The sequence below is a fragment of the Rhinatrema bivittatum genome, chromosome 3 (genome assembly GCF_901001135.1).
Source record: "Rhinatrema bivittatum chromosome 3, aRhiBiv1.1, whole genome shotgun sequence".
Taxonomy (NCBI): domain Eukaryota; kingdom Metazoa; phylum Chordata; class Amphibia; order Gymnophiona; family Rhinatrematidae; genus Rhinatrema; species Rhinatrema bivittatum.
In genome coordinates this window covers 344794601-344809569 of record NC_042617.1, presented here as the reverse complement: position 1 = coordinate 344809569, position 14969 = coordinate 344794601, and positions in this window count along the sequence as shown.

Here is a 14969-nt window from a genome sequence, read left to right as displayed (position 1 = left end):
CTTGGTACTTGGAGACTCAGATGAGACAACGACGTGTGAAGCTTGGGACTCAGACGAGACGAGGATGCTTGGTACTTGGAAGCTCAGACGAGATGAGGACACTTGGTACTTGGGAGCTCAGATGAGACAAGGACAAGAAGTAACTTGGAGCTCAGATGAGATGAGGACATGAGGAAACTTGTAACTCGGATGAAACGAGGACACTGGGAACTCAGATGAGACGAGGACATAAGGTAGCTTGGAACTCAGATGAGACGAGGACATGATGTGGCTTGGAACTCAGATGCAAGACTCTCAGATGTAGATGAAGATCAGAGGTGGATTCTAGAGAGTCAGACGAGGATCCAGATACTCCGATGAGGACTTGGGAAGGAGCGAGGGACTGACGGTACTTCAGGATCAGGACTGGAAAGAAGTACATCGGATACAAAAGGACACTGGTACCTTGGGACATCAGGACATCTAGGCATCTGGACATCTGTGGCATCTGGATATCAGGGACCTCTGGAGAGGAGGTGACCTCAGGGACATCTGGAACATAATGGATGAAGACATCAGAAGACAGAGACATCTGGACATTCGAAGACAAGGGGACGTCTGGACATCCGGAGATAGGGAGACGTCTGGACATCTGGAGAGAAGGGGTCGTCTGGACATCTGGAGATATGGGGATATCAGGACATCAGGAGACAAGAGGACGGGATCCGTCGAGAGACCAGAACATGGAACAAAGATGATGACGGAACCATGGACGAAGACAAGAAGGACCAATGAGGAACAGAGTGCCTTGAAGAAGTGAAGAAGGATCACGGAGAACTTCTGGAATGAAGAGCTGGAACTGAAGTTCCAGGAGCAGTCCAACTCCATAACCAACTCTTTGCGAAGGCGGAGAGACAGCAGTGTTCAGCAGCGGTCTCCAGGCTGTGAAGAGATGAAGGAGGCGGCGCCCGGGCCCCAGGAGAGCAGTGGGGTTGGTGGAGGTCTCCAGACCACGAAGAGGAGCAGCTTTGGTGGCGGCCTCCTGGCCATGAAGAGGATAGAAATACCTGGAGGGACCTCTGTAAAACTACTATAAACAAAGTTTTTCTTGCAGCAGCACTTGGTGAAGTGCGCTGGGTGGTGTGAGTCAGCACAAGATGTCCCTGAAGCCGTGGCCCGCAAAACGCGTGCGTCTGACTCTGACTCCGACAAAGAATAAAAAGGGAAGTAACCCTCTGTGTTTTAAGGAAAAAAGTAAAAATGCAAAAAAGTTAAATATCTCTATGCAAATAGTGGACTATTGGACCTATGATTAAAAAGGACCCACATAGGTGCAAAAACACAAGTGCATGCTTGCAGCACCGTGGGTGTTATGAAGGTCTCTAACTCATGAATGAGAGGTGTGTGTGAATATTAAGTTTCAAAAGATAAAGATATTGATAGCACTTAAAAAATAAAAATTGTGATACAACGTCTTTCTTTCAAAGTCACTCCAATCGTTATTCAGTGGATAAAGAGACACATCTTTTTCTGGTTTCACATATGTAGTTTTAGACCCATTTAAAATAAGATATTAACCTTTTTGGTTGACTTTTTTGAGCCAGGAGCCTAAAAATATTTTTTTTTCATATGTTTTATAGCATCAACATGCGCTTCAAAGATTAAACTTTTTGTGAAGTTCATACATTCCTACAAATTGTGTAAAGCAAAACAAAGATACCATCCTATCCCGTCTTTGAGCTTTGAGGTTTTGGAAGCAATGCATTTTTAAGTTAAATGCAGCCTGAACAGGTACAAGGAGACTCTAATTAAAATGTTGATGTTATCTTTACAGTATGAGAATGTGTCTGCTATATGAACATGAACATATTTATTTATTTATTTATTTATTTATTTATTTATTAACTTTTATTTACCGACATTCGTGCAGCACATCATGCCGGTTTACAATGAACTCAGGTGGAAAATACAGTGTAACGATAAAACAATATTTATAATAATGATAGTAAATAAATAACTGGCAATAACAATTAACAATGTGGGGATGGGGAAGAGAGGAGAACAAAGGCAGATAGAGAGATGAGAAGTAAAGGAATAAAAACTATAGGAATAGAGGGAAACTATGTACAGATGACGGAGTGCACAGGTCTCATTAACTTGAGTATAGGTATCAGTAACTTAAGTACAGGTTTCATTTACTTAAGGAGGGACTCATGAGGACTTGAAAGCCACCAGAATTACTTGGGCTATGGTGTTCATTCGGAGAAAGGTTATTTGAGGGAGATTGAAAGGTGTACGGGGGGGTAGGGGGTAGAAGGGGGAAGGGGGTGGCTGGGAGACAAAGGATTGGAAGGTGACTAGGAGTGAAGAGGGGTAGGGGTGGGTCTGACGGAGGGGGGGAGCAGCTGGAGGATGGTCGAGACAGGGAGGGGCTGGAGGGAAGAATTTATGTTTGGTTTGTGTCAGGGTAGGCCTGTCGGAAGAGCCATGTCTTGACTCCTTTCTTGAAATTGTGGAGTGATGTCTCTTGGCGTAGGAGGGTGGGGGGGGGGGGGGGGGGGAGTTCCAGAGGGTGGGGCCAGCGATGGAGAACGCTCTCCCTCTGGTATGAGATGAATGTGCTGATTTGAGGGATGGTGTGTGGAGAGTGCCTGTGTGGGCTGTTCTTGTAGGTCGGTCAGAGGAGCGGTAGTGAGGCATCTCATCAAGCCAGGTGTGGTTGTGTTTATGAAGAGAGCTGTGAAGGATGGTTAGGGTTTTGTATTGTGAGCGGAAGGAGATGGGCAGCCAATGTAGGTCCTTTAGGATGGGGGTGATGTCTTGCAATGGAAAGATCCAATGCAGCATAGTTGCACTCAGCTATCTACTGTGTCACCTGTAATTTTTAAAAATCCCCTGATGAAGCCTGTGTATGGGTGAAGCGGAGGCCTTTGTTCAGCCTGAATAAGACTATATTTTATGGATTGCTTACAAATCATGTCTCAGTTTGGCTTCAATTGCAATTTAATGAGATGGTATTAGAAAGACTAGTTGCAAATTATACCTCGGTGTGGCTCTAATAGGGTATAATAACAATTGGAAAAACTCTGTATGCATTTGTGTTACTTAAATGTATGAAATATCCAAGAAATGTGTTACATAAGCAGTAATGTGGAGTCTTTCACTTTATAGTTATAAATGTATTTTTTAGTATAATGTACATATGAGTAAGTGATAATTGAGTTGAGCTCATCGGTAAGAATGAGTTGAATTTATGCATGTGTTTGGTTATATTGAATTATTAGGGGTGGTTACCACTATATGGTTTTTATAGTATTGAATTGACTTCAATATCAGTTTAGAAAGTGGTTATTACAAAAAATGTTTTGTTACGAAAAATGTTATCCACTTCTATTAGTACTCTCAGGTATTGTATTTACAGTACTGTACTGAGTATTAAATGGTTTAAGACATTCTTTTTTTGCTATATATATATACTGCATGCCGTTTTGTAATATATTGTAAGCAAATGGATAGGCTGATTTTTTAATCTTTTAATTCACAGTTGTTTTGTAAAAATGTTGTATTTGTAGTACTGAGGGGGGGTCTCCATCTTGATATAGTCTCATCTACCTAATGAAGCCATGGTTGGGCAAAAGAGGGGTCTTTGTCGAGGAATGATTAAGATCTTCACCCCAATGTTGATTTGATGCTATGAACAAGTGGAATTTAATGTTCCCCAGTTAAAAGAGACTGAGTTCCCAGAACACATTGTCCTCCATTTGCATTGAAAAGACATTAACGACATGTGGTATGGGGTGGCCAACATGTACATTATCTCTTGAACTGAGGGAATCCTATCAGGTGGATGGAATGTGCAAATTTTAATAGTTTATGTGTTACGATTCTGCCTGCGGCTAGGCCGCGAGCAGCCTCTCACTCTTCTCTTACCTCCCAGCTTGCCTGCTTTCTGATGCCTTCCAGTTGTCTCGATGCCATTGTCCTGTGGCTGCCGCCATTGTCCTGCCTCCATGGTGGGTTGGCTCCCATCACTGCTTCCTCCTTTGCAGCCAGAAGGGTGTCGATGTCTTCCCTCCTCTGCGGCCAGGAGCCACCACCATTGTTCTTCCTTGCGGCCTGGAGGCTGCCCTGAAGCTTTCAGTCTTCATGGCAGGGAGCCACTGATGTCTGCGCCATCCTCTGCAGCAGGAGTTGTCTTCAGCTTCCTCTTCTTGCGGCCAGTGGACTGCTCCAGAGCTCCTCTTTGCAGCCCAGAGGCTGCCACCAGTGCTTCATGCAGTCTGGAGCCTTTTCAGCTTTCTTCTTTGGCAGGAGCCGCCTCCGACGCCTCGGGCCTGCTTCCTTCTTCACAGCATGGCTGCTGTCCCTGGTCCTGCCTCCTTAGGTGTGAGGCCACACCTCCTCTCCTGATTTAAAGGGCCAGCGGTGGGTGAAGTCCCTGGCTCCTCCTTATGATGTCATCCTGGTGTTCCTCTTCAGCCTTACAAAAGGGCTCAGCCTTCAGTTCCTCTTCGCCTTCGCAAGGAGTCAGTTCTGGAATTGGACTGCTCCTGGATCCTCTGTTCCAGCTCTTCAGTCCAGGAGTCTCCAATGTCATCCTCCTCCGCTTCTTCAAGGCACTCTGTTCTACGTGGGAATTCCCTTGTCTTCCTCTGTGGTTCCTGATCCTTTGTCTACATCTTCGTTCCATGTTTGGTCTCTCGTCGGATCCCAAGTCCTCGTCTTCAGATGTCTTCGTCGTCCGACCCTCCTGATGTCCTCACCTTCAGATCTTCCTGAAGTACTCACCTTCTGATGTCCTGTCTTTCCTGAAGTCTGTCATCCTGTTGTTCTGCCTCTCAGAGTCTGCTTGATGCTCTTGGTTGAATGACCTGAGAGTCCAAAGTCCAGATGTCCAAATGTCTCAGATGTCTTGTTCTCCAGTTCTCTCGACACCTCCATGATGCTCTTGATTGAGTACCCTGGGGGATGAAGTCCAGATGTCCTCACATTCCAGACATCTTTGTATCAAGTTATCTTCATCTTCAGATCCTTTTGACATCTTCATATTCAGTCCTTTAGCTGTTAAGCGTTCAGACCCTTTTGGCTCTTTCGTCAAGGAAGCCTTCAGATTCTTTGGCTCCCTCGTTAGGGTAGCCTTCTTCTCAGATGTCTTGGTTCCAGATTTACCTCCTAGTGGCCCGTCCTCTCTTCAACTTCGGTCTTGACTTTCTGATTCATCTTCCGTGCTGGGTCTGAAGCCATCACTTTTTCAGGTTGGCCTGCGCCTATCACGCCGAGTCTCCAAAGCTCAGTCCAGGATGTTTGCTGCTATGAGTCTTGGCTGGATTCCTTCATACTGAGTTTTAACTCTTCTGTCATTTAGCCACTCAGCAAGTGTCTTCATCAGTGTCCCTGATGTTATTCTCTTCAGCCTTGTCTCATCCTTATCCAGTATCATCTGACCTAAAGTATCGTCTGATCATGTCTTCAAGAGTCCTCATCTGACTTTCTTTAGTCTTCAAGTCTTGTTCCAGTTCCATCATCTGCCCTCGACCTCTGCCCTTCCTGGCGTATTTGCTATTACCGTACAGCAGGTCTGAGAGGGCTATCGAGTGGCCGGAGGGCTACCCCAGAGACTAGCATTGCATTGTTGGGTCTCTACTGATGCGTCAGGTTCAGCAGAGGTCCGAGTCCCTGGTCTTCTGCCTGTCCGCCTGTGCATGGACATGTTGCACCTGCCTTGGCGCTTCCATAGAACTCCTCTCTGCAGTCACGTCGTGGTCCAAGGGCACACCACTCTCCCTGGAATCGGGATCGCTCCCTAGTGCTCCCGCAACATTATGAATGCATGGTGTATTTATTTATTTATAACTTTTCTATACCGAAGTTCAAATAACAGAGTTAATTATCACTCCGGTTTACATTGCAACATTCAACAAACGGTGACAAAAAGAAACTGTCTTACATAGAACAGGAGGAGAAAACTTGGATACAACTTAAACAGGGGGAAAAATTGGTGTACTGTAGTAACAACAAATGGCAGAAAAAAGAATTCAAATTGTTCCCAATAATGTATTCATTAAACAAAAGGAAAAGAGGAACAACTCAATGTTAGAAAAGCAAACAATTTTTTGTTCTTTTAATTAACTTATTTTTTACAAGCATAATATTTATTTTTAATAACTCACAAGATAAGATAGAATCACTACTCATAAATTCAATCAAAAACTGTCCAAAGGTCCTATAAGGACAAACACTGTCCTTATATGTTAAAATAATGTTCCAGAACTTGACATTTCAAAAGAACTTGCTGACCAATACAGGTGTAGATCCTTTTGTAGATACTCTTAAGATAACCCAAGAAATTGTACCAGTTTTGACTCACAGTTGTGCCGATAGTTGTTTGTAGTTGTAATCGTTGCTAATGAGAAAGATAAGCCAGAAAATTGCAAAGTCCCAACAAAGGCTAGTTGTTTCGCAGGAATTGGTTTCATCAGGGGGAACGTGCTGATAAATTAGTAAAGCTTGTATGATACAGGATAACTTGTATTCCACAAATAACAAAGTACTGAAAATTTGTTTTTTAAAAAAAGATTAGTTTATAAAAACCTTTGAAAATAAATATATTATAATTAAAGCATAAATGCTCTTAAAACAGAATACAATACTCACAATTAAATTGCTCAATGTATAGTTTAGAAGAAAAATGGCAGTGCGGCATCATAAGTTGCTGGTAAAATGAATATAGATTGTAGCTATTTATTTTTTTGTTCTTAAAGATAACAATGCATCCCCATATTTTAAACAAATGAGGTAGTAGAAATGTTTTTGTAGAGGCTTTCTATAAAAAAGAATATCCGTATAGAGCTTACCATTGCCTTCCTTCCTTCAGTCTTCTTTGGAAGAAATTGCATAAGCTGAAGCCCGTAGTTGCGCAAAGAATCCTTAGTGACGTCAAAAATGTATATCGAATCAACTGGAATCAACTAGTGTCTATAAACTTTGTGCTTTAGTTAGACAATAGAAGAAATAAAAGATGAAGGAATAAATTAAAGAGGATAAATATAACTATAGGAAAGCTTCCCATTCAATGCATATTTTTAAGCCTGCTGGGTGGATTGCATGCCATTCATAAATATATTCCTGTTTTTGGTGTTAAAGTTTTTGAGAAATATTTCCTCCTCTTGCAAGTGTTAAACTCTGAACTACAAAAAATTATAATTGTTGTATGTTTATATTCCTACCAGTGTTTGACCAAAGGGGATGATAATTTGTATACAGCTTTTATGCTGAATAATACGTGTTTTTATTGAAAGCTTAGGGGCAGATTTTTAATCCTATACGCGCAGGGTACATTTGTGCGCGCTACTCGGCACGCACAAATGTACACCTGATTTTATAACATGCACGAAATCAGAGTGGCCTTAGAGTGAACTTTTCTTACGCTCCCCCACCTTCCCCTCCCTTGCCCTATTTAATCCACCCCCCCAGCCCTACCTAAATCCCCCCCACCTTATTTTACTTTTTACGCCTGACTCTTGGAGGCATATCTTGCGCGCTCCAGCCACCTGCTGGTGCGCCAACCTCTGGCACAGCCACTGTGCCGCAGGCCTCGGTCCTGCCCCTGGACCACCCCCCAGACCACCCCCGGATCGGTGCCACGCCCATGACCCTGCCCCTTCCCGCCCTTTTTTCAAAGCCCCGGGACATACGCGTGTCCCGGGACTTGCATGCACCGCCGAACCTATGCAAAATAGGCTCGGTGCGCACAGGGGCAGGTTTTTTGGTGTTACGCGCGTAGTCTCGAGAACTGTCCCACAGGAATGTTATTGTGTTGGTTGTCAGGATGAAAACTACTATAATGTAATAAAGTATTCCTGCCAGTGTGCTTGATATAAATAGTTGTACTCAATTTACTGCCCACTCTAGAGACCAAAAGAACAAGAAATGAAACTTGTAAACAGAGATATTGAAATATAAATTGTACGTTTGAATTCAAGGTGTTAATCCACGTACACATAGTGAAATATTTTAAAGAAATTTCTGTTCCTTTCCAAATGAAGAAAACATCGTCTATGAATTGGACCCATAGTTTTATATCTGACCAAAATTGGGAAGTATATATATGTTTCTCCTCAAATGCTGAAATATAGATACACGCTAGTGAAGGGGCCTAAGTGGCCCCCAGAGCTGTTCCTTTAACTTGTTTATAGTATAAATGGTTAAAGAAAAAATAATTTTCTTTGAGGGCTAAGGTGACCAGCTTCAAAACAAAATCAGTAAATCCTTTTGATGTCATAAATGTTGGATAGCGAGTGATGCTGAGGAATGTTTGTGTAGAGTGATGAAATGTCAGCTGTAACTAAAAAATAAGAATCTTGTCCCAAATTGATGGTTTGTGTAAGTTGTATAAAATGAGTTGATTCTCGAATATAAGATTTAGCTGTAGATACTATTGGTCGTAAAAATGTATCAGTGTTGTAATAAAGGCTCTAAGAGAGACCCTATGCCTGACACAATGGGTTGGCCCAGAGGAGCTCTAAGGGATTTGCGAATCTTGGAAACTGTATAAAAAACTGGTATAGTCAGGTGAAGTTCAAAAAGAAAATTATATTCAACTACAGTCAGGGGCGGATTCCCGATGACGATCGGCCCAAACCACGGGAAAATGAAATTTCCTGTAGTGGGCCAATAGCAAAGGCCGAACCAAAAAGTTCGGCTGAATCACATCTCTACTGTGATGCTGTCACGCTGATCTTGAGGACTCAGCATGTCAGAGATCTGCTCTGCATTGCTTCTCAAGACATTGTCTATGTGAAAGCATAGATCTTGATCTCTCTCTGAGTTCTTGCTAAAGATTTTTGCTGCGCCTCCGCCCCCAAATATCAAAATTGCTTTTCTTTGCATAGGGTTTTGGGCCATTTAGCAAAGTCAGCAATACAACATAGCCTTTCAGTTCTCTTAATGTGAAATGGTAATATCTCTGAGAATGCTATGTTATTTACCAGGTACCTAAGATCCAATAACCAGACCCTCTCACTCCCCATGTTTTATCACCAACATTTGTAAAAATCTGAACAGCTACCAAAACTTATGAGGCTTTTGCATGAAACTAGTGAGGCTGTTGGCTGAACATTCAGCCATCTATGCCTCTGGACAAAATGGAGTAGATTTTAAAGCATATGCATGTCCGTCCATGTGCATGTGGTTCCCGGCGTGTACACGTGGATGTGCCAATTTTATAACATGCGTGCACCAGCTCCTCAGGGTCAGAAGTAAGTTACGTGTGCCGGCCAGCTGCTGGCATGCGCTTCCCCGGGTCAGTGGCTAATGACCGCTGTCCTGGCTGGCCTCTGTCTTGCCCTGCCCCGGCCCACCCTGCCCAGAACCCGCCCCCCTGGCCCACCCTTTTGTAGGGCCCAGCGCTTGTGTGCTTATCGCCACTTACGCATGTGGCCGGGCCCTTTTGAAAATGTGCTCGGTGCTCACAGGGCCGGCCACGCACATAAGTGGTGATTTTTACGTGGGCCGGGCTTTTAAAATCCACTGCCTTAAGCATTCATAACCAGCCTACCAGCATTGACACAGTTGGTTTCTTGGGAGTTGTAACCTACAGATTTCCATCCATCTACATCATAGCCTGCAGTGTTACTAGCTTATATGTCCTATATCTATTCCCTGTTTTTCCTTATTACCTCTCCCCTTTCCTCTAGTATCAAGGGAGTGAAAGGTGGATGTCTGCACTACTTCAGCCTCCTGATCTCATTCACACCACTGTTCTCTATATCTGTCCCAAGCATGCAAGAATTCTGTCCCAGAACTGGTTTCCACCACCTCTGCTGGTAGGTTATTTCAGGCATCAGCTACCCTCTTGGCAAAAAAGTATTTTCTCATGTTTCCTCTGAATTCTCTTCCTTTCAGCTTTGGATCATAATCTGTTGTCCTTGAATTTCCTTTTTTTATGGACATTTTTTTTTCATATTTCATTGAAGCCTGTCAAAGGTTATCGTCTGCTGACAGTTGTATGTTGATTCTAAAAGTATCTGGTATTGTTGGCTTTTAGACTGGTATTAGATTGATAAGAAAATCAATTGAAATTGAAAGCCATCCATAGAACCTCAAAAGTTCTTGTGGATATTCTGTCTATGATTCTTTTTCAAGGAAAGAAGCACCCAACTGGCTGGTGGTCCAGGGATTATTTATTCATGTGTATCTCCTTCTGGAAATTCACACTTTGGGTTCTTTTCACTAAATCTAAATATTGGTCCAATATGTTCTCCCATGGCACCTTAATGCTGCTGCATTTTTTGGGAGGGGAGGGGTGCATGCTATAGAGATGGTGTCAGATAGACATGTTGGAGATTTGTTTTCTGTGGAACAAGCAGAAAATCAGTAAATTCTGTAAGTGAAATGTCTGTCTTTTTCAAAAACCTATGCTAAAAGATAACTATCTTGGTCAGTGGCAAAATAGGAGCTTTTAAAGCATCACGAAGAGTCAAAAGTTGCAAACAGGACCATACATCACCACAGTAACTGGATATCGGCAAGAAAACTAAAACTGAAACTGCTCTTATCTTTACTGATGACAAAAAAATCATAGCACTACAGTGTCTTTTGAAGTAGACAGTGGATATACTGGAGGAAAGGTCTTCCTTGTTGGAAGATACTATGACACTGCTACAGAACAAAGTTAAAATTGTTGCTGAAATGAAAGGGGACTTTGAAGATGCAAATAGTAGGAGTCAGAGAAACAATTTGAGAATTTTGGAGATTTCAGAGCAAAATGATGGTGTCAATTCAATGAAATTAAAAGATAGGATTTCTGTCAAAGATACTGTAAATTCAATGTATGAATGACTTTGAGACTGATAGTGTGCACAGAATGCCTTCCCATAACATCTGCAACAAAAAAATACCCAAAGCCAATGAGGGTTTGTATATTGATATATTCTCAATTATTAGAAATCCTGAAATTTATTTATTTTATTTTATTTATTTAACTTCTTTTACTATACCGACACTCAAGACCAGGTCTTATCGTACCGGTTTACATTAGAACAAGGGGAAAACCAATTAACGTATAAGTGGAAAAGAGAAGTTACATTAAAACAGGGAGAGTAAAAACATGGATGTCGGAAGATAGGACAGAATTAAGTAATTGAACAATAAGTTAACAAAATTACAAACTATAAATTAACATAAAACAATAAATTAATAATACAGAAACATGGATTATAATCAGCGGAAATATACATGGAAATATATATATATGGAATATATACAGCTGGAATATACATGGTATGTCAAATGGGAGGAGTGGCGGGGGTGAGGGAAAAGGGTGGGTTGAAATAGTACTTCTACTGTTGTCATGCATCTAAATGAAGTCACAGGAAAGAAAAGGTAAAAATATCTGCCAATGCAAGTGCAATGAAGAAATATGAAAGCAAAATTTGAATTGTCCTAACCGGCAAGTCTGAAAGTTACCATGAATAAAAGACTAAATTATTTGAGCATCCCAAAGATCTACAAGATTACAATGATTCTTTTGCAGAAAACAAATTGGAAACTTGGCAAGTCACATAATTGGAATAAGACAAATGAAGAATGCCAGGATTTTTTATTACAACTGCATTAACTTCAGAAAATCTGTAAATTCCTGAGAGATTTAAGAAAAGATTGTTGCATTGGGCAGTCTGCGGGCTCCTCCCATGAACCGCTGCACTTACCCCTCAGACTAAGCCTCATCCATCATCCCCCAATGCTGTCAGACTGCTCAGCTCCCCGGCATGGCAGGTCACTGTGCCTCAGTGCAGCAGGATGCCACTGACGCTCTTCCAGGCTCCCCCTAAAGTGCACGCGCACCTGTCAGCTCATCTTTTCCCATGGTGCGAAAAGGGCAGTAGTACCTCTTGATGAACTCATTCTGCTATGCCTATAAAAAACCCACCTGAATACCTCTTACTTGCCTCATAACAGGTCTTCCTACTTGCAAGTAGTGCCAGCATTCTAGTGCCTTAATTCTTCAGTTGCAGTGTCTTCTTTCTTATGTTCCAATATCTCATTCTCCAGTTCCAGTGGCCCTTGCCTTGTTCATCAGTTCCTGTGGTCATGTCTTGAGTTCTTCTGTTCTTCAGTGTGCCTTGCCTCCTGTGCTGTTCCTTGCCTTCCTGCCCTGCCAATTCATTCCCCCTTCCCTTGGATAGATAGCCAGCATTAACCTTGGTTTTTCCCTCTGGACATTATTGAACACGGCCTGCCTCCTGGACATTCTTGAATGCCACCAGCTACTGACCACTTCCTGCTTCTGGATTCACCCGAACTGCCTCTACTCTACTCTACTCTGATTCAGCGACTCTGATGAATCTCAGTCCCAGCACCCGAAGGTTCAACCTGAGGGGAACGTGGGCTGGTAGGGGCGAAGTTCCAGTTGGGCCTCTGCCTCATTCAGATCTGCCTGCCGATGGTGGGGACCTTGGTCCGAAGGACCACAAATTCAACAAAAATAATGTGAGTTGCTTCATGTGAAGCTTGTATAGTTTGAGAGTTTCAGCTCTGCAGGCAGATTTGTTTCTGTGAAGTGTGATTGTGAACAAAAAACAAAGGGGTGTCCACTAGAGCCACTATTAGGGACTTGCATGGAAAAATTTTTGATTCGGTTTGAATTTTCAATTTGATTTCATCTTTTGTTCAATTCATTCAGTTTGATTAGAAGCTCATTTCTAATTGGACGGCAGGAGGTCCTTCCGGACCCCCGCTGGACTTTTGGCAAGTCTCGTGGGGGTCAGGAGGCCCCCCACAAGCTGGCCAAAAGTTCCTGGAGGTCCAGCGGGGGTCAGGGAGCGATTTCCCGCCGCGAATCGTTTTCGTACGGAAAATGGCGCCGGCAGGAGATCGACTGCAGGAGGTCGTTCAGCGAGGCGCCGGAACCCTCGCTGAACGACCTCCTGCAGTCGATCTCCTGCCGGCGCCATTTTCCATACGAAAACGATTCGCGGCGGGAAATCGCTCCCTGACCCCCGCTGGACCTCCAGGAACTTTTGGCCAGCTTGTGGGGGGCCTCCTGACCCCCACGAGACTTGCCAAAAGTCCAGCGGGGGTCCGGAAGGACCTCCTGCCGTCCAATCGTGTTCGTCTATGGCCGCCGCCATTTTTCGCCGCCATTTTGGAAAATGGCGCCGGCTGAAGACAACAAGATTGAGGAGCAGGAGCCCGTTCCGGACCGCTGCCGTTCCGGACCGCCGCTGGACCCGCAGGTTATTTAACTCATTTGGGGGGGGGTTCGGGAGGGTGGGGGATTTAATTTAAAGGGTCGGGGGTGGGTTTTAGGGGGTTTTAGTGTGCCGGCTCACGATTCTAACGATTTATAACGATAAATCGTTAGAATCTCTATTGTATTGTGTTCCATAAACGGTTTAAAGACGATATTAAAATTATCGGACGATAATTTTAATCGTCCTAAAACGATTCACATCCCTACTGCTTACTATAATAGAGAAGTGCAATCTTCCCCAGCCAATATACTGTTATACTGTAACCCTGTGACAGAGTTTATAGTTTCTCCTGCTGCTAGCAGCATACCTAGGACATAGTGACAAATGACAATAATTATAAGATCATACCTTATTTTCTCCTCTAAATATTTTCTTAAACCCATTTTTTTTAAATCTCTGCCTTCTCTCTCTGATATCCAATAGAAGAATGACTTAGAACAAAGTAGTCCATGGATGCCCAAAGTGATTTTACTTTTACCTTCATCTAAAAGAAAATGATGAAGTCAATCCAGGCAGCTACCAGCTAGGATAGGCTGTTTGAAAAAGTACTGTAACTTGTTAAGATCTGCTTCTTTCTTGTCACATCCCTAACTGGCTCTGCTTTGTCTGCCTTTACTTCCCTGATAGACTTTAATGGAACTAAACCAAATGACTCAAAAAGAATTTGGATTTTTTTGGAGGAATGCACCCATTCAGTTCAAATGACCCAAAATGAATTAAAAATAAACTTATTTGGATCAAATTTCACATTCAGATCATCCAAATGCACATCTCTAGCCAGTATGCAATATGAAAATCTTCCCTTGATATCAAAGGATACATTGTAACTTACTACAACATGCAAGTCTTACAGATATGTGTTGATTCATCATTTAACTTGGGGGAACCAATTTTCAAAACTATCCATGGTAAACTATTTGCATTTGCAAGAGGGCCCACAGAGATTTATTTTAGTATTTTATAAACTGTGTGGTTGGAACCACATAATTTTGTCCCAAGAATACAAATGTATGTTTCAATACACACATTTGTTTGTAATGCAAGAACACACACATTCTCTCTCTGCCCATTTTATAAAATTGTGCATATATATTTTGTGTGTGTAATAATTTACAACCATGAACATGCAACAACCCAGCATTAAATGCAGAGGGAGGTATTTTATAATGTCTGCATGTATTCCACTTCTGTATGTATTTGGAATCAATAGTTCACCAATACCTCCATCAATTCACCCACACCTACACAAGTTCACCTAGACCTTCCAGAACCCTGAATTCTCACCAGTTTATCTGCACTTCCCATCCAAAAACTACAGACAAAAGACAAGGGCAATTGAAATTGCATGAGTCAATTAACAGGTGTAAAACTGTATAGACAAGTTTGGTAATGAATGAACACCTACTACACAAAATAGTAACTTGTGCATTTACTTCTAAACCCCTCCCCAGAATGCTGTTTTTTCTCCCCTGTTCACATTATATGTGATACTTCAAGTGCATGCATACTCTCAAGGTTTATAGAATTCAATATACGTGCAAACATGCCACTTACATCAGTTTATACTAGCTTTACACACACAACCCCTGCATGATTCTTTGAAAATTACCTCCATTCTGTGAAACAATGATTTTTTGCCAGCATCCTATGACTCTAATAGAAAATAGGATTTTAAGTGGGCGATTTCTAACCTAGAGGTTCTGATTTTGATTCTCAGAAATTCTCCCAGTACCGTGT